Raw genomic sequence first — 19,856 nt, 5'->3', positions numbered from 1 at the left:
AAAGGATGAGCCATGCCCCACCGACATGTCCATAAGCAGATGCTTGAATGCATCTCTCACTGGGGTATCCGCAGGAGAAGGAGAACCAATAATCTTGCTCATATGCCACAGGAGAAGGTGAACCACTCATCCTATGTATATCTCATTAATTGTAGGAGAAGGTGAAAAACTCACCCTACACACGTGTCATCAATCGTAGGGGAAGGTGAACCACTCACCCAACACACATGTCAACCATCATGGAGTATCACAAGGGAACGTGAACCACTCACCCTGTATACACCACACCTATAGGGGAAGGTGAACCACTCACGCTTTGGTTTATCATAGCTCAAGAAGTACATGAAGCCTCCAGGAAATCCCATAGCTCAATGTTCAATCTTAACCAAAGATTCCTTCATATAGGGAACAGTGCTAGTATTCTTTCTTAAAATCAAGACTAGATCTTGAAGATGATATTGATGATTGCATAGTCAATGAGAGCCTCATAGCTCCACCCAACAACATATAGATGTATACACAAATTTCTATAGATATACTAATTTACAACAAATATCTTAGCAACACTTAGCAATCCTCTGCTTCTTGCAAATCTTGATGAAAGAAATATTTAACTGTTTCTTACTCTCTCTTACTCAGGGAGACCACAAGCCTAAGCTTGTATTCCCAGAGTGAAAAGTGTCCATCTGGGAGCTTGGTAATCATAAGATCCATCCACTTTGTAGATAGTTTATTAATGTAATCAAACATGGCATAATTCTGGTAGTGCTATTCCATAAACAGGAATGTGCTTTGCTGTACCATACAAAGTGATATCTATTGGTAATATGTAAAATACAAGATTCTTTGAATCCTATTTTGAAATATACAACAATGTGTGTATAAATGGTTGTTGTGGAGTTTACTTAAATGGCCATGCTGACTTCTTTTTTTCATTCTCTTTCAAATTAACTGTCTTTAGTCCTTGGAAGTGGACCTTAAGAGATACGACACTGAGATGTGCTCTCTACTATTTACCATTCTGTCTCACCGACAACTTTTTGCAGTGCCTTATCTGACTAAGCAATAACACGTAAGTTGTCTTCATCATCTTGTTGGATAGACAATATCAACTTCATAGCTTCCTCTGAATATGGAGAAGGGTAACTTTTTCCAAAACATAATTATCGAACTATCTTCAATATGCTATTAATCCATGGATTTTCTAGTTTCCTATGAAGCTTTACTTCAATCGTGGGCTTCCCATATGATTAGAAAGCTTCATCTAAAGTTATTCTTCAACCCATGAGATTATCTTATCACAACTGAATGATCTTTCATATCTAGATTACAACTATCAGCGTATCAATTTACTCAATCCACGATAAGGAAGAGTACCTCATTCAGGCATCCATGTTTATATAAATATTATTCATAAGATTCTAGAATAATATAATCAAGATGCCATAATTAGAATCTTAGCTCATTGTGCTTGAGAAATCACAAAATCTGTTACTTTCTTCAAAGTATTGATGCAAAGAACATTTCTAAAGTGCCATGCACTTCTTTTCCTTTTCACTCCTCAGTTGTCTGGATATAATAAGGTCAATCACATATCTCTCACATTAGTATTCATTGTAATTCCTATTTGAACACCATGTAATATAGTACCCAAGTCGCCCTTTAAATACTAGAGGTAACTTGCAAAGTTCCTTCTAATGAATCAGAGTGTTGTATGTCCAATCTACCTAGGCCTAAAAAAAATGAGCCTCATGTATCCACTCCATAATCTTAAACAACACTTCATGAATAAACTTTTCTTTGACCTTAATGTTTTCAATTTCCTGTAGGATATATGCAGTCTTGTCTGTGGGAGACTTGATATAATAAATTTAGGTGCTTGCTGCAAAGGAACTTTGGAGTTCCGTACTGCATTTCTCAAAGCTAGAGGCTGTTCCAAATCATTCATGTTGAACTCAACAAATTTTTTTCGATAAGTCAATACCTGTAATTCGAATTCCTTTAGTCATGCTAGTTATCACCTTTAGGGTCATCTGAAGTTGTTGATCCACAAACTGGAGTATATCTTAAGACCATATCCTTTAGCCAATGAGTAGATATATTCTGACTTAAATCCTCGATTTATTTGCTTAGTGATAGAAAACCCTAGAAGAAGTAGGAGGAGGATGAACATGATACATCCTAAAATCTACACCAGCCATACTTGTGTCTGGTTGTAAAATAGACTACAAGGCATTAAGTAGACTCCATGAAAGGATTCTATGACGATTTGCAAAGATGGTCCAATGCCAAATTTCTCGACATATTTTAGTGGGATAATCTTTTTTGTGGTAGGTAAGCACCCATGGGGATTTGAACCAGTGACCTATCGCAAGGAGTGCCTTAACAGTGCACCCATTCACCATCAATCCAAAGCCCCGTGGGATATTTTAGTGGGATAATCAATATGAGAGGACTTGCTATTATTATTTTCCTATGATTGCAGGTATCTTGATTTTGACTGGGACATACTTAGAGAACTTAATCTAAACTATGTGAGTCTCAAGCAAAGAATCAATCCATCGAGTTTGAGAAAGACTATTATATTAAGCCAATGTGAAGATATAATGAGACACTGTGCCACTGTAGAGATTCATGAAGATGAGCCATGAAATAGAGTAGAAGTTGATATAGAGATGCCATCGTAAAAATATAGCCATTCTTGTAGTTTTTCCTATGCCATTATCATTAGGCATATGTACATCAAGAGCAAGGTGAAACGTAGTTGTTGTACTTAGATCCTTAAGCACAAATATGACTGAGCCTTCCATCAAACTGCTGCAACACTGAATATCTTAGATAGAACTGTTAAGTATTCTTTCAAGACAAGATGAGACTTTTTAGAATTGACACAATAGATGAATCTTAGATACAGTTGCAAATTTGATATCACAAAATAGGGCTTACGCTACCATAACTTTATCCCATATATTCTTTTATCCATACTACAAAGTCAAAATTTCATGCTCCGAGTTGTCACGCCTAGTACTAAGAATAAAGAGATGTATTTACACTGAGATAGAAGATCACAAACATAATATGTTGATCAGTGGTTGTCATTGATGTCAACCCAATTAGCACCAGGGGCTACCCCGACTTTGCATTGGAATTTTGACTTGAAAAATTACTCTATTCTAAGTCAAGGATCTTCTAGATGGATTCTACTCGTTGAGATGTTTCCGTTGATATATGGCATGCCAAGTAATTCTTCACGATTTGAGAGATATTCATGTTTGAAGTTAGTAACCCCATTTAGTGGGCTAAAACCCTATGGGGTTGTGGCATGGAACTCATAATTGGTTGTGGTCATTGAATAGTCAATAATTAATATTTTTTTTTTGCTTCTAAAATCCCTCCAACGTTCACTTGTTGAGGACCCTCTCAACTCAAGACATTCATATAAATAATGACCCTCATATCCTCCTCTAGTAGGGATTTTGTGGCTTCAAACAAGTCATTGTGGAATTTTTGCTATAATTTTATTTTATTTTTATTTTTATTTTTATTTATTTTTATTTTTATTTTTATTTTTTTTTTTTTTATACGAATCTTCAAAAGTGGAAAATTAAAACCCATTTGAACCGAAATCTTGATGAACCTCGTGACCAAATTTCAGATCTTGGTTCGCTATATTTTCAGAGATATGATCTGAGGAAGTTAGGGTTTTTGCAGGCTCCCAAATTCCATGTCAAACATGTGACGTTGGGAAAATCGTCATAACTTTCTCTTTGAGCATTGGATTCAAATTTCGTAAATAGTCACAGAAAGAGGATGAACTTTAGTTTGTTGAGTGGCGTTTTTAGGGTCGAAGGTCGCAACAGTGACATGTGGCACTTCGTACAAGTTCGCTTTATTGAACCTGTCTATAATCAAGTCATCGTGGGAAATTGGGCATAACTCTTTCTTGAAGAATCCAATCTTTTAGACTTGCGGGGTTGGAAAGAGCACTGAGAGCTACCACAAGACGAAATTTCAGACCCCCGGGATATGAAATTACATAGATACAATAGATTCAATATCCAGCTCCTAGAAGGCAAGAAAAAACATGCTTTCAAGGATCACTGCAGTAAGGACCACACCTCAACAGTCAAGGGTAAGTCTCCTACAACAAGGTATGTATGATTAGTGTTTACATTTGAAATATGAGTATCATCTCTGACATATGTTTTTGCAGGACAACGTAAGTACATATAGGGTCTCAGTTATATCTCTATGTCTCTATATGTCACAGTTAGTTTTGATACCACATTTCGGATGTCCTATTCTTGATACTACACATTTGATGCTACATATTCTTAATGCTACACGAAGTCTGCTATATGATGTTGTAAGTTCATGTTACTTGTCTTGTCATAGTTGATAGAGTGGTCTCTATTGTTGTACTTAGAACTTGGTCCATCGCAAGTCTAGGGTCTATCCTCATTTTTTTATTGTATATATCTTTAGGTCAGTTTTGGATATAGTCTTGCATAGAGTCTAGGCCTATATCAAGAGTGGGAGTCTTTGTCTACTACTGCAACAAGTCAAAAACAAAAGTGACAAGCACACTTCAAGTACACATTGCAATTTTAATTTGTATTTATTCATTATTATGCACTTACATGTGTATTGTAGGCAGAGGTAAGTTGAAGGGTATTTTGTTTTGTTTTGGGATTGGCTTCATTGGGAAAATTTTGCATGTAGGTAGAAGAAGATTCAAGTACAACTTAAAGCAAGAATTCAAGAGTAGAAGTATCAAATCAAAGGAAGCATTGCAGCAGGACATCCTTTGAAGACATGACAACCATCCGTATATTGCGAAGAAGTGTCAAGGCCAACAATCATCATTGTAAAGTTGTAAAAGAGTTATTTGTAAAAGTGTCATCATTGGAAGAGTCATTATTGTAAAAGAGTCAATTTGCCTAGAGTTGAAAGGGCATTATTGGGAGGTATAAGAGTCTTTGTTGGGATGATTTCATGGTTGGGTTGCAGGTCATAGTGTGATTGGGTGTTCGGTCAAACTCATTGTAAATCATATTGTATCGTGGATAGTTGTCCCTGGTACGGGGATCCACACTCTTGTCTCATTTCAGTCAATATAGGGTGGCAGGGAGGTGCTAGGCTGGTGCATGAAGTCGCCTACAGGTTGGAGCATGTGAACATTTCAGGGTGGTAGGTTGGTCTAGGATGTTGGGGTATCCATTCAGTTGACTACTGAAGAAACCAAGGCATTGGGGCGTCCTTCATGTGGGAGCTGGAGAAGAATTCTTTTCTAGAATTCTAGGAAGTTGTTGCTTCCATTTCAATTGGGGCTGGAGATTAAATAATTTATTAGAAAAACATTCGGTGGTTTTTGACTCGGAGGGGGTTTTCCACTTAAAATTCTTGTGTCTACTATGTTCATTTATTCACTGTTATTACTGCATAAACATTAATAATAATTGAAGATTAACTAATTGTTGGGAGCGGGATCCTCCAAGGGAAGTTTTGGGGCTTAAAGCCCAGATTTTGACTAAATTCGAACTTGTAAATGAGTCATAGGGTTGTTTGCCCTCATTTTTGTAATGTAATGTCGACTTTAGAGATCTACTCATGGTCCACGAACCATGGGATTGTATAAATAGAGCGAGGCTCTAATTTGTAAATGACGAGATGATTTGAGCAATGAAGATGAAGAATTGAGTCTTATCTAAGTGTACAGTTGAGTCTTTGGGTCGTAGAGTAGGAGAAGGCTCTACAGCTGAGTGCGCAGAGGCCTAGTAGTCCGCAGCTGAGTGCGCGTACCCCTGCAGTTGAGTGCGCATGGCGAGTCAAGTCCGTAGCCTTTGAAAAAGTAATGAAGAGAAGTTTCATATCATTTATGTGTATCTTTCTCTAGTTTTTATGCGTTGAGTATATTGGGTATGAATTGCATTTTTACTGTTTATATGCGCGAACTTATATGTTTATGTTGATTAAGAGAATACAAGTCAAAGTATCTATTTACGTGAAGTTAATTAACAATTATAAGAAGATAAGTAAGAGTTGCGGTCTAACTTGAGGAATTAGCGCAGATCGCTTCCTAGGCAGCGCGAAATCACCGCAACCCCTGGTGAGGGTTGTGCGAAGGCGATTGTAACAAATCATGAAGGTCTCGCAGGTCAGGACAGTGCGCGAAGTGACCTGCACGAAGCTATTCACAATTGAACTAAATCGACCCCTTAGACATCTCGAGTGTGTCGAAACTTGGTTCCAGCATCCCCCCATACTGCTTCGGGTGAGACCTCAGTTCGTGCTCTGTGGGTTGTTGCCGAAAGGGCCAGTAGTGTAGGGATTTGTTTAGCTAATTAACTCCGAACTTAGGTTAGGCTCTATCAAGCCAACAAATGGTTCCGTTGCCGGAACCGAAATCTACATAGAGATGCCCGATGTCGTATCATTGGAATCCAACTAAGAAGGAAATTGAAGGTTGGTTGGATAGAAGGATTCACGAGTTCACGGCACAAGAGAACAAGAATCCATGACTATCAAAGGAAGAGTGGCTAGACTGATACCTGTACATAGAGATCCACGAAGTCTTCTTGGAATATTTCCCTACTGATCTATACGAGTGCATCGCGAAGTTAGCAGATAGCCAAGGAAGGTGGAAGCTTGACGATTCTATTGTGTGGACCCAGAGTTGGTGCGAAGAGTGGAAGCATCGGAGGATAAGATCACATGCGCTGTTGATCACTGGCTCGATTAAATTATAGGAGGATTCATCACTGAATTCACGGTAGACACTTCAGTCAGCGATAGCGAGGCAGAGCGACACTTTCTCAAAGGACCACGAGGTAAGTACATAAAGTCTTTGAATACTTGGATTAAAATGTTATTATGTGAAAAGATGATAATGTTGTTACATTAATGTTTGGGGCTATGCGAAGTGGAAAAACCTACAAGAACGAAGGAAGTAAGGGACTAGAAAATAGCCCTTTGATTTCACTTCCATGAGGGGACGAGGAAGAGCTCGCGAAGGTCTCTTCACGAAGTGCGATCCATTTGATAAGGAAAATAATTCCACGCATACCACCCCCACCCCCATCCACACCGCCACCAACTTCACCACCATCACCTCCATCTTCGCCCGTACCACCTCCGCCGCCACCACGATTCAATATGGCAAGCACGATAAAGTTGCCTGTGTTCAAAGGATTGGGAAATGAAGACCCGGACCAATTTTGGTTCGTGGTAAAAGATGTATGGGAAACGCAGGGAGTTACGGATGACAATATAAAGAAAGCAACATTGGTTAGCGCCCTACAGGATCACGTGCTGACCTGGTACATTAAGCACTCAAGTGATAATCCGAATGCGGGAATCGCAGATATCCAAACTGTGCTAAATAAGGAATTTAGTAGGCCGAAGTCAGAAGCGAAGTCGATCATTAGGTTCAAAGAGATCACGATGCTACCAGGCGAGATTCCTTGGGAGCTGGATCAGAGGCTGAAGTGTACAATTCATGAAGCTAATATGACTTTGATGGATGGACAACACCGCGAATGGTTTGTAGCATTGCTAACGCCGCATTTGAGGAACGCGCTGTCGCAGTAGAGGTTAGTGACTTAGGCAGAGGCCTTGGATATCGCGATGAGACCGCATGAAACCCCAATGCAAGATCCTAACTTGGGAGTTTAGCAAATCTAAGCGCAGTTGAAAAACTTATGCCTTGAGATGCAGAGTCTGAAACAGGATAGGAAAACTCGACTAGAAGTGCGCGAAGAGGTGTGGTGCGTAAAATGAAGAGGTCATGGTCATGATAAGGACCATTGCCCGGTGTTCGCAAATTACCTCGCGAGAGGAGGACCGATTCTGTTAAGGATGAAAGCGTAAGAAGGACCTAGCACGACACCTGCTTTGTGGTGCGTGATTTGTCAAATAGGTGGAAAGCATGCTACGGACAACTACCATTTTCTACAGAAGTATACACAAAATTTGCAACAGTTGTTCTGTAATTTTTGTAGGTCGGTGGGACACGATGAGTGCACTTGTAGAAGCTATGAGCTGATGATGGATAGAACTCCCACCTATAGGGTTCATGCTGAAATGCGGCCCCTAGACCAGAGTGCAGGGATGGTGTGAACCAAATTTCAGGGGCACGGACGAGGTCGAGGTGGCGAAGGACCTGGAAGAGGTCGCATATAATTGATATGCTACAATTGCAGAGGGCCAAGACATTATGCTTGCGATTGTACAAATCCAACACGTCCATCATGTCTGTATTGTACCTTGTTTGATCATGAGACGGAGGATTGTCCTATGCTGATAGCTAAGATACATGGCAAGGGAGCGATACCACCTCCCCCAACTCAGAACTTGTAGATGATGAGGTCTGATTTGTGCGAGGAAGATCCAAATGTGAATATTGTGCTCCGAAGTGGAACTGTGACGGGAGATGAAAAAGGCAAACAACCCGAAGATAGTACTTGGGTTCGCAAAGCTCTGGCGAAAGAAGCAGAGTTTGATTTGGAGCACGCTCGAGAAACCTTTATGGAAGCTAAGAAGAGCTTCGCTGATGCCTCCACTTCAAGAAGCAAAGATAGACCAGATTCAGAGATGGACCCATCTATGCTTACGACGCTTTTGGAAACATGCATGAAGCTACTGCGCGACAGTAAGGCTGCAAAGGGATTACAGGAACTCATTAACAGATGCGCTAGGACTGCGCTAGGAGAACCACACGTAGTCTGGAAGATTGGAAAGCATAAGACTAGAACAGGAAGAGAAATGAGGTTAATTGCGCAGATTGAAGAATATGAGATGGACCAAGTAATTCTAGACTTAGGATCAGACACGAATGTTCTACCGAAGAAGACATGGGAGCACATGGGGAGGCCTACGCTGTAGTGGTCTCCTATTCAACTGCGAATGGTGAACCAACATAAGATAATACCCCTAAGGCGATTGCAGGGAATCACAGTGGATATTGAGGGAGTAAGCTCGCTAGCAAACTTTGAGGTGATAGAGTTTGTTGATGACAACAATCCCTACCCCTTGCTCTTAGGAATTGATTGGGCCACTGATATGAATGGGGTGATTAATCTGAAGAAGCACAAGATGATTTTTGAGAAGAAGTCTCTGCGCGTAGTTATACCTTTGGACCCTACAGAAGGATCGCGCTACACCGAGCCGGTGCGCAACTATGGAAGTAATGACTTTGGATTGCATCTACAAGATAACCGCGTAGGAGCAAGACCAGGTAAATCCCACCACGAATGGACGAATATCATGGGAGTGTGAAAGATCCTGCACTTCAGATTCAGATGAGGAGATAGAACGATGGAAGAACCAGTTAAACGAGGTAACCATGCTTAATTGTAACATGATGACAAGGTCGCTGCGTTGCGTATCGACAAAAGTGAGAGATTACCTACTTATGATGGATTAGGTGAGGTAGATTTTTTATTGGACAGATTCGAAAGGGAGGTTCCGAAAAAGCAACATTTCCAGGCCTTGAATTGGGTACTGCGCGCTACGCCCGAAAGGTGGTGGGGTATGCACAAAGGGAAATTTGAATACTGGCGCACATGTAGGGGGATGATGCGCTCACGGTTTGGGAAACCTATAGTGTGATTGGCCGATAAATACAATGGACGAGATGGTCCACACGCACATTTGTCAAGGTGGGTACAGGCATATGGTAAACAACCTGTGTGGATGCACATGAACTTCACATTGGGAAATACAGTCAATAAGCATGTGTTGGGGGGGGGGGGAATGCGCGAATGGTTCCTCAAGTTGGAACAACAGAGTGTGGAGAGCACGAGCGCGCAGAAGGTTATCCACGCGGAAGCATTTAACGAAGTGTGCGAAGCACTGAACAAGGTATGTAATGCACAACAAAGTGATTGGGACCTGCACATACCAGCAATATTATGGGCTTATAGGACAACGTGCAAGAAATTGACGAAACAAACGCCTTCTAGGCTGGCCTATGGAGAAAACGTTGTAATGCCGATGGAGTATATCATGCCTAATCTGCGCATAGCAGTGCCCATGGATATGATGGTTCGCAAAGCCTTGGAAGAAGGGATCGAATAGTTGGAAGAGCTCGAAGAAGAACGCTTGGGACCTGATGAAGAGATCCAACTGGGTAATCTTAGGATCCAAGAACTCATGAATGAAAGAGTTCGGTTGAGGGAGAAAAGTGCCATGGCAGAAGAATAAGTCAAGAAGCTTGAGAAATGAATAAAGAAGGACTTTCTTGATAAGAAAACCGTGGTGATAAAATAGGATGCGCATGATTACGTTGACACATTTGGGGATTACTGCCGAGAGTTGATCAATTTGATGCCTTGGATTGGATCGTATGTCATTAAGGGGATCACAGATGGTGGCGCGATGCAGTTGGTGAAGTCAACTAGCAGACCCTTCCTAGGAGAAGTAAGCGATAGTCAGTTGAAGCTGTATACAGGTGGCCCGACCACTTGACTAGCCGTGGGAAGCACAGTCTTAGCGCTCCAGGCAGTTGAAAGGAGGCGCGAGACTATAAACTACTTTTCCTAAGAGTTGCGCAATGACAGGACTATGCGTAGGAGCGAAGTGTCACAAGGTCCGTGACAACACAAGGGTAGCTACGCTGTCGCACGGGTTGGCTAGAAAGTGACCGTTATAGTCATTATTCACGATGTGATGCTTGGTTTGAGACCAAATGGAGTGGGCGACATGCATTTAAGGCAGGTTTTATGGGATAGATTTGGGAAAATCTACCGCCAAGGGAGCATTAATGGATCGGATTTGGGGGAACAGTCGAATTCAAATTCAAAAGGCACTATAAATTGCTTGGGCTGCCCAGTAAACAACACTTGGCCATTTGAGAATTGAGCTGTCATGTGCCCAGAGACTTTTGAATCCAAGCCTGTTTGATCTGTTGGAGTTAAAGGCATTGCGTGAACACCTACTTGAGCAGTTGAGAGATTTCTGGAAAAACAAGATGGCAGCGTTCGAAGAATCCAGGGATATCGGAGAGATGACCATTGAAGAGGCTGTGCAGGACACGACAGTAGGATATGCCCCTGAGAGTGCTGGGATAGTCGCGGAAATCCCTAAATCACCGCGCACGAAGATCTCCGCACCGACAAAGTGACTTGAGGGCGAGTCATGATGTTTGTGCTCGGGGCTTGTTGGGTGTGAGATCCCCTAAGGGAAATTTTGGGGCTTAAAGCCCATATTTTGACTAAATCCAATGTAAAGACTCCGTGACTCCGTGTTTTGTGGGCGCGGAGCGCGAACTTGTAAATGAGTCATAGGGTTGTCCGCCCTCATTTTTGTAATGTAATGTCGACTTTAGAGATCTACCCATGGTCCGTGGACCATGGGGTTGTATAAATAGAGCGGGGCTCTAAGTTGTAAATGACAAGAATGATTTGAGCAATGAAGATGAAGAATTGAGTCTTATCTAAGTGTAGAGTTGAGTCTTTGGGTCGTAGAGTAGGAGAAGGCTCTGCAGCTGAGTGCGCAGAGGCCTAGTAGTCTGCAACTGAGTGCGTGGACCCTTGCAGTTAAGTGGGCAAGGCGAGTTGAGTCTGTAACCTTTGAAAAAGTAATAAAGAGAAGTTTCGTATCATTAGTGTGTATCTTTCTCTAGTTTTTATGTGTTGAGTATATTGGGTATGAATTGCATTTTTACTATTTATATGCGCGAACTTATATGTTTATGTTGATTAAGAGAATACAAGTCAAAGTATCTATTTACGCGAAGTTAACTAACAGTTATAAGAAGATAAGTAAGAGTTGTGGTGTAACTTGAGGAATTAGCGCAGATCGCTGCCTGCGTAGCGCAAAATCACCACAGCCCCTGGTGAGGGCTGCGCGAAGGCGATTATAACAGATCGCGAAGGTCTCATAGGTTAGGACAATGCGCGAAGTGACCTGCATGAAGCTATTCACAGTTGGACTAAATCGACCCCTCAGACATCTCTAGGGTGTGGAAACTTGGTTCTAGCATCCCCCCATATTGCTTCGGGTGAGACCTCAGTCCGCGCTCTGTGGGCTGTTGCCAAAATGGCCAGTAGTGTAGGGATTTGTTTGGCTAATTAACTCCGAACCTGGGTCAGGCCCCATCAAGCCAACACTAATGCTCTGAAAATATTTAAAAGTGCTAATTGCTAAGGAATACTGATTCACCCCCCCAAGTGTTTCCAACATAATAGGTAAGCAGACATGCCTTAAAGGTGAACAAAATTTTCCTTAGATTCCACTTAAAAACATTCAATAAGACTTTAACAACAACCTTAATAAGTTAGATAAGGATTGGGCTCGAATTAGAGGATAAGATCATTACAATTGATGCTTTAGAGAATGTAAGGTACACAAATTTGATGAGGATTGAAAATATCACATAGATAAGTCTTTGAATATACTTTAGATGGCTTCAGATGAATTACTTTAGAAACCCATACATATTTAGATAATAATTTCACACTATACCTCAAGAGTCGCAGAGAATTCATAGAGTTGAAATTTCATGCCATAGTGAACTTCCAAAAATTGATAGTCCTAGTGCAAAAACCAGCTTGGAATAAGGAGACGATATCAAATCCAAATGTCAACCATATTAGAGATCAAAAAGAGCTTGGAAACCCCAACGAAGAATATTCTATAAAAAATCAATCCCAAAAACCCTTTTGACTTTTGATGAGATGAAACCTTTCTGGGACCTTCAGATTTTCAGGAGGAGACCATGGAGATTTGTAAGCAATATTCTCTTGGTGATTGCTTTCTTCTTGCTTGGTCTTGTCCTCACCTGAGCTTTTATACCATGCCAATTTTGAGCTAACATGTTCTTTTCTTAGGTTAGTTACTTCATAAGCTCATTATCAATTTTATTAGTCCATCAGAAATCACTTTTAACCATGACAATAACTAATGAAAGAACATTAAATATAAATGCATAAGACAAGCCAAGACAGGAGAACACAAAGATTCGTCACAAGCCAAGGAAGAAACCCATGATGGGGAAAACTCTTGATCAATTCTTTTAGTTATTATTATCAAATGTTCAACAGAGAGAGATGGTACAATAATATGAGTTAAAATAGCCTTGTGAAATCATTATTTTGTAAGGTTTGCAAATCCTGTAAACGTAGCTTACTACCTGGTTAGTGTTTTGAGAAGTCATTGATCAACCTTCTCCCAATGAGCTGCTCCTATAGCTCACCTCTTCCAGGCATCCAACAATGAGCAAGGACTTGAGGCGCCTTGACAAGGCACACTACAACAACTCTGTCCCAACAGTATCATGAATCTTCCTACAAACAAGAGTAATTTCCTCTATTTATATTGCGGCCTTCTTTCCTTGAATGCAGATGAGGAAGAAGACTCAAATTAAGCCATTAGGCCCTCCACAAATGCTTCAAACCAGTTGTTGTATTAGCATTCCCAGTGGCCCAACTCAGAGTATAGAAACACATAAAAAATAGACCCCAAACTCACCTTAAATTTGGCGACCTGTTCTGACAAGGAAGCCACACTAAATCGCAAAAGAAGATTCCCCAAAAAATCCTTCAAACCTTCGCTCAAGCTTCCCTAGGTCTGCGGCTCTCTTGCACAACAAATCTGCACCCAAGATTATTCCTTAATATGCTCGTCCTCCTTGCCTCAAGCTGCCTCTAACTCAGTTCTGAAGTTGATGATGACTAAGCCTAGAATCATTCACAGGTAAACTTAGACTTTCTCCACACTGACCTTGGCTACCTACCTGAGGAATTCAACCCATGAAGGAGACTAAACAGATCCTAACCTTTCCCTCGCTAGATATCTTCTTCTTCTGTGGCTATTTTAGTGATAACAATGGGATATGGATGTGTGAAAATGATGGTGAAGGAACCTCTATATATACAAATTGATGGGGTCAAGAGACATCACCATTGGGCTTGATGGGCTGCCATAGAGGTGAGGCTAAACTTGATAATTTACATGTGAGAGAACAAAATTCAAAAACCCATTTCTCCTTATCCAGATTTGTCAATATTTAGGTCGATTTTGGTCCTCTCAAAAAGGGGATTTCAATGCCATAATTATCTTCTTCAAAATACTTGTCTAGAGTGGAATGACCCTAGTTGCCAATTTTAACAGTGTCTCAGTAGTAAGTGTCTCTACAGTTGATGAGGAAAATTCATGTTCAACTCCTCTTTGCATAGTAAGTGCCAGGGGCCTATTTTAAAACATTTATAAAAATCTCTCAGATGTGCTGGATCCCATTACAATTTTCAAAAGGATACCTATAATTTAATCAAAATTGTTATTTCCTCAGTTCCTCTCTAGAGCTAAAAACACAGGGATATACATGAACTAGAAATTTCACTCAGTAGGAACCTTCTACAGAGAATGATTATATTATATTGATGTCCTTAAATTTTTATATATTGCAATGCGACAATATTAATGTACTGTCGAGTTTTCAATAACTAGCCGGTATCACAAAAGACATTGAATTAATAGGGACAATAATTACCATAGGAAAAACACTAGTCTTAAATTTCTTATTGTTTTCCTTGTTATGTATGTTTATTGTATCAAAATTTGCTATAAAATCTTGTTTGAGTTTGTGGTTGCTCAAATCAAACTTCAATTAAGATTAGATTTTACAAATTTTTTAGGAGGGAAATAAGCTCGAAGGTTAATCTTCTCATTCTTTATAACAGATGGAATTATTTTTTGTTAGATGGCTTGGGATTGTGCTTATGAGTTTTTGTTGTTGTTGTTTAACCCCTAATTATATTCCATTTTTTCTCAGGCTACAACATATGTTTCTACAAACTTAAGATTTTCTTTTCTTAACATCATATGGATGAAAGAATGATTTCATATTTCCCAGTCCTAATCGTACAATTCAAAATACAAGTGACCTACAACTGCAATGCTCAATCTCCTCAACATTAGACAAAAAAACTTAGGCTTATTGGTATTACATGAGGATTCCTTTTCTTAGTCATCATTGGGAGAAGAAATCATTTCTAGTCTAGAAATTGTACCTGTAGACTATTGGTAAAATGATTATGGGTTTCAACTTGAGGCATTGCATATCTTGACTTTTAGTGTAGATAATCCTTGCAAATTGTGCACTGTTGTAGTGAACAATTATGAATTTAAATTTTAACCCCAAGACACAAAATTTCTCTACTTTTTTTGCAGCGAAATAGAATATAATTAAAACACATTTATACAATACAAAACACATAATTTTATTGGGAACCTAACTGGGAAAACCCTCTCCTTGTTTGAGAATTTTATTGATAGAAATTTGAGAAATAGATATCTATACAATACATATGTTTCAATTAGAAAACAATCTTGTTATCCCTCTTCTTGTCCTAAGTGTTAAACACCTCGCAATAACCCTGATCTTCTTCCTAAATCCTTGCGCATAGGGAGCTTCTATTATTTAGGACTTAATTCCTGTAGCCTAGTGCAAACCCCAAGGAATTTCTTCTATCAATTTGTGCACAAGCTTCTCCTTAGTATGCCCTTCCCACACACAAGTTCTTTCACACAAACTCGTGCTATCTATTGCCTTGTCTCAACAAATCATACTCACAAATCAATGATCCAATTTTGTGCCTTCGACCTCCTTTTAAGAAATTCACATGAGCTAATTCTAGCAAGTTTATTTCTGGAACTTGGTCTTGTGATTGAATAGTTAACTGAATCTAACTGAATCATCTAACTCATCCTAGCCACAAATAACCATTTAGATTTCTAGCTCACATTAACATACAAACAACCGAGCCTCCAACTATTCATATTAGTTAAATAGCTTCATGAACTCGTCCTAACTTTTAGAAACTCGTCATAACTTATAGGAAATTGTGCATGCTAAGGAAGGACTGCTTGTGGTCTCTTTGACTAAGGCACAAATCAAAGAAGACCTTATTCACTACTATTTTCAACATTTAGTTTTGTTGCGCCGACAGGATCTTTATAGTTCAGTATGGGGGTGATGTTGTAGTGGTTTAAATGTTTGTTTGTAAATATTTACACGTCGTTTTTGTTGAAAAGTGGTAGCTTAGTTCAGTATTTTCATTGGCAGAAAAAGAAGAAATTATGCATTTTTCATGTTGACCAAGTCAACCTCATTTGGACTGTTAATTTTCCATCACTTTGTTCTATGCTGCATATATTACTTCAACAATATTTAATAGCATTCAATTTCTCAATTTCAATTATTCAATTATCCAATGAAAGTAGAGAAATAGTAGATAGAACAAATGCACAAAGAAAGACAAACAAGAGACAAGAGACAAAAAATTGGTCAATGACCAGGGCAAAACTCACTATGGGGAAAACCCTTGCAAATATTCTTATTAGATTGTCTTCAAATGCTGAAAGGAGAGTACATGATCCAATATCAATTCAATATCCAAATAATGACAAAATACCAAGTAACTACTCAAGAGAGAGATGGAGTCAACTGTAGTCAAAACTGATCTATATGAAGTTTGCGTAAGTCAACAATAGTCAACTATTGTCAAAGTGTTCCCTAACCAAAGATGAGGCAACTATCAAAATAGTATTCATGAATTTTGGTCTTGGTGAAATTTATGCGATCCCTTTATATGAATAAAATGAGCCCAAAATAGGCTGATTTGGAGTAGTCAAATCTGGTCAACATGGAGGAGTAGCCTGCGATCAACTTTTGCAATTAGAGCTTTGGTCAGGGAGCACAAATTGCCTTGAATTTGACACCAACATCTGCGACCTGCTAAGATAGAGAAGATTCACCCAAAACTGAGGTCAAAATCTACAAAAAATTCCGAATTCAACTATGGTCAATGTCCTTTAAACAACCTTGTAATTTGGCCTAATCAAAGATAACCACCTGTACTTCGCATGAGAGAGAAAATCCTTTTACTTCTGAGTTGTACAAACCAATATTAGAAGGAGAGATAAGATGTATGTTGTTTGAATGAGGTGCCTAATGAGGTTTGCTGTCTCATGTATTTATATGAATCCATTTGGGTGAAAAGGCAAGTCATTTGGGCTTCATCAACTTCCTTGAAGTTGGAGCCTACCTTGAAAATTTCACATGTGAGGGATATTAATTCAAAAAGGCACTTCTCCTTGTCGGATTTGAGTTATATTTAGGTTCATTTTGGTCCTCTCAGAAAGAGAAATTTAATTCAATAATTATCTCCCTCAAATTAGTTGTCCAAAGTGGAATTTGACCCTAGCTGCATAATTTAACACTCCCTCTCAACTAGGGAAAATTCCACCTGTCAATATTTGTCCATAGATCATCATGTTATCCTGTCATCATGTACTATCTTTGCTTGTCTCACTCATCTCTCTCATCTCTTGATCATCCTTCTCAACCCTTGATAGATCCAGAGTTAAGATGGATCTAGTTTGGTCAATACTACATGCCAAAAACCACCTCTCATTTAATAATCAAAATATTTTATAAATATATTTTCTTAAATTTAATTTTATTACATCTTTGGGCCGAGAGCAACTCTCCGTCATAGTACGTAAGAGATGTTGTAATGTTTTTTATATTATGTTATCTAAACATTTTGACCTAGCCAAATTACATAAAAATAACATTATTAATTAAAACATGTCGACTTAGTGAAAATACATTAAAAAAAAAATTAAAAGAAAAAATCAATAATTAAACGAGCTTAGATCCATCTCAACTCTGGATTTATCAAGCCAGGAGAGGAATCACATATATCTAGGTGCAAACCTCTTTTCTGAGTCCATCTTAACTTTGCACTCAGAAAGGAGGTTTGCACCTCGAGAGATTTGATCCCTCTCTGTGTTTGATAGATCCAGAGTTAAGAGGGATCTAGGCTAGTTGTAAGTTTGAACTTGAGATGATCACTAACAAAATATTATATATAATAATTTCTATAGTTTTATTTCATAATACTATTTTTTTAATTGGTTTAAATATCACAATGTTTTAAATTAGTTTAAATTCATTTTAAGTCTGGATTTATTAAAAGTTAAAAATGATTAAATTTATAATTATAGCGATTCTTGTATTCTATAACAAATTTCGTCAAGTTTTTAAATAAGCTTCATCATACCAAAAGATACCATAAACTTGTAAAATACAATAAACTCATCAAACGATTAACTCATATATGGAAAGTGTCGTGTACGGGATGGAGCTCCATTATGCTTTGTTCCATTCAGGGTTAGGGTAAACCCTGAAGTTTTTACCGCAATTCTTTTTACCCTGTAGTTTTTCTCACCGGCTGACCCCCTGACCACGTCCGTCTCCATTGGTGTTGCCCTCTGTCGCCGGAAGTTCATAGGTGCCGTTATCTCCTGATCCCGATGGATATGGAATTGGATCTCGAGGCGGTGGATTATTCACCGGACCCCTTCCCCGGTCAGCCTATATTCGATCGACTTAGCCCTAATCGGTCTTCTGCAGCATCGCCGGTTCTCTTCGTATATGCACCGACCTGCACTGCTCCTGTGGTACCCTCCCGGGGCTCTCTGCATCATCCCTACATTTTGGTACGCTCTCCATTGAATCCCCTACCCTTGACTGCCCTTCGCTCTCGCCGGGCACTCTTCATATGCTCTTCGTGGCCTATCCATCCTCTCCTGCATTTGAACCCCACCCTCCGGAGTCCATATATCCGAGACGTCCCTCCCCCACTCTCCGTGAGAAATTATTGACAGGGACGGCTGCAAACCCTTTTGCGAGGCCTGCAACCCAGGGATGTGGCACATCATCCTCGGCCTCTTTATCCCCATCTAGGAATTTTGAGACCCCTGTCATCAAGGTCAAATCAGCGGCACAACAGAAACTGGAAGGAGGCACCCCTCTGGACCCATTGCAGGTACACCTCACCGCACCGTGAACCTGCAAACGAAAGGTAAAGTGCATTAGAGCCACCTCCAAGGACTTTACTATTAATTTTGGAGAAGGATTATCAATGGGGCAAATTGCAGACAAGTCGAGCACTGCATTGGTTGGACACGTCTATGGAAGGGCATATTCGACGGAGCGATTAACTCTCTGGGTTCAAAAGATTTATGGCAACACACTGCAAGAGTTGCCGGAGGTGCAACTTCTAACCTGTGGCTGGTTTGCATTACATTTCTTAAAGGAGGATTACACCCATCTTGTTCTTGCACAGTACTGGCATATCCAGACGGCCCGGTCCTCCTCAAACGCTGGAGCCCATTGTTTGAACCGGAACGGGAACAGATTGGGGCCGACCCTCCCTGGGTCCAACTCTTGGTACTCTCTGCAGTTTTGGTCGGAGTATGTTTTTGTGCAGATTGGGAACACGCTTGGAACTTACCTGGATTATGACAGATCCTATATCCAGACGAATAATTGAACCCTCACCCGAATACTTGTCTATTTTGATACCAGAGAAGGGCTAGAAGAGAAAATCACGTTGCAGTGGAAAAATTACACCCGGGTGAAGATATTAGACTACAAGGGAGTCCCTTTTCGATGCAGGAGGTTCACAAGGTCGGACATGTATACAAGGAGTGTCCTCTGGTGAATAAGGCTTCAGATTCTCCGATCAAACCAGATGAAGCTAGAGGTAAACCTTCTCCTCGTTCGAAAAGTCCATCTATGCTGCCGAAGAAGGCCTCTGCTCGTGCGGGCTCTCCCAAAGTCGCTGAAGGGTCGCACAGGACACCGTCACCTCCTATGACGTGATCCAAGGGCAGCAGCTGAATCCCCTAGGAATGCGGGTACTTCTTCTATCCCCATTCCTCCTACTTTTGTTACTAGTTTTGTCTCTCATATTTCATCATCTCATCTGCATTTTATTCCCTCTATTCCTTGCTCGCTCTCCACTCCCCCTCCATGTTTTTCCACCACTGCTCCATCCTTCTTG

Source organism: Pinus tabuliformis, chromosome 9, assembly GCF_031772625.1.
Source record: "Pinus tabuliformis cultivar Carrire ecotype Pingquan chromosome 9, CPIR1, whole genome shotgun sequence".
NCBI classification, from domain to species: Eukaryota; Viridiplantae; Streptophyta; class Pinopsida; order Pinales; family Pinaceae; genus Pinus; species Pinus tabuliformis.
This window is presented reverse-complemented; position numbering follows the sequence as displayed.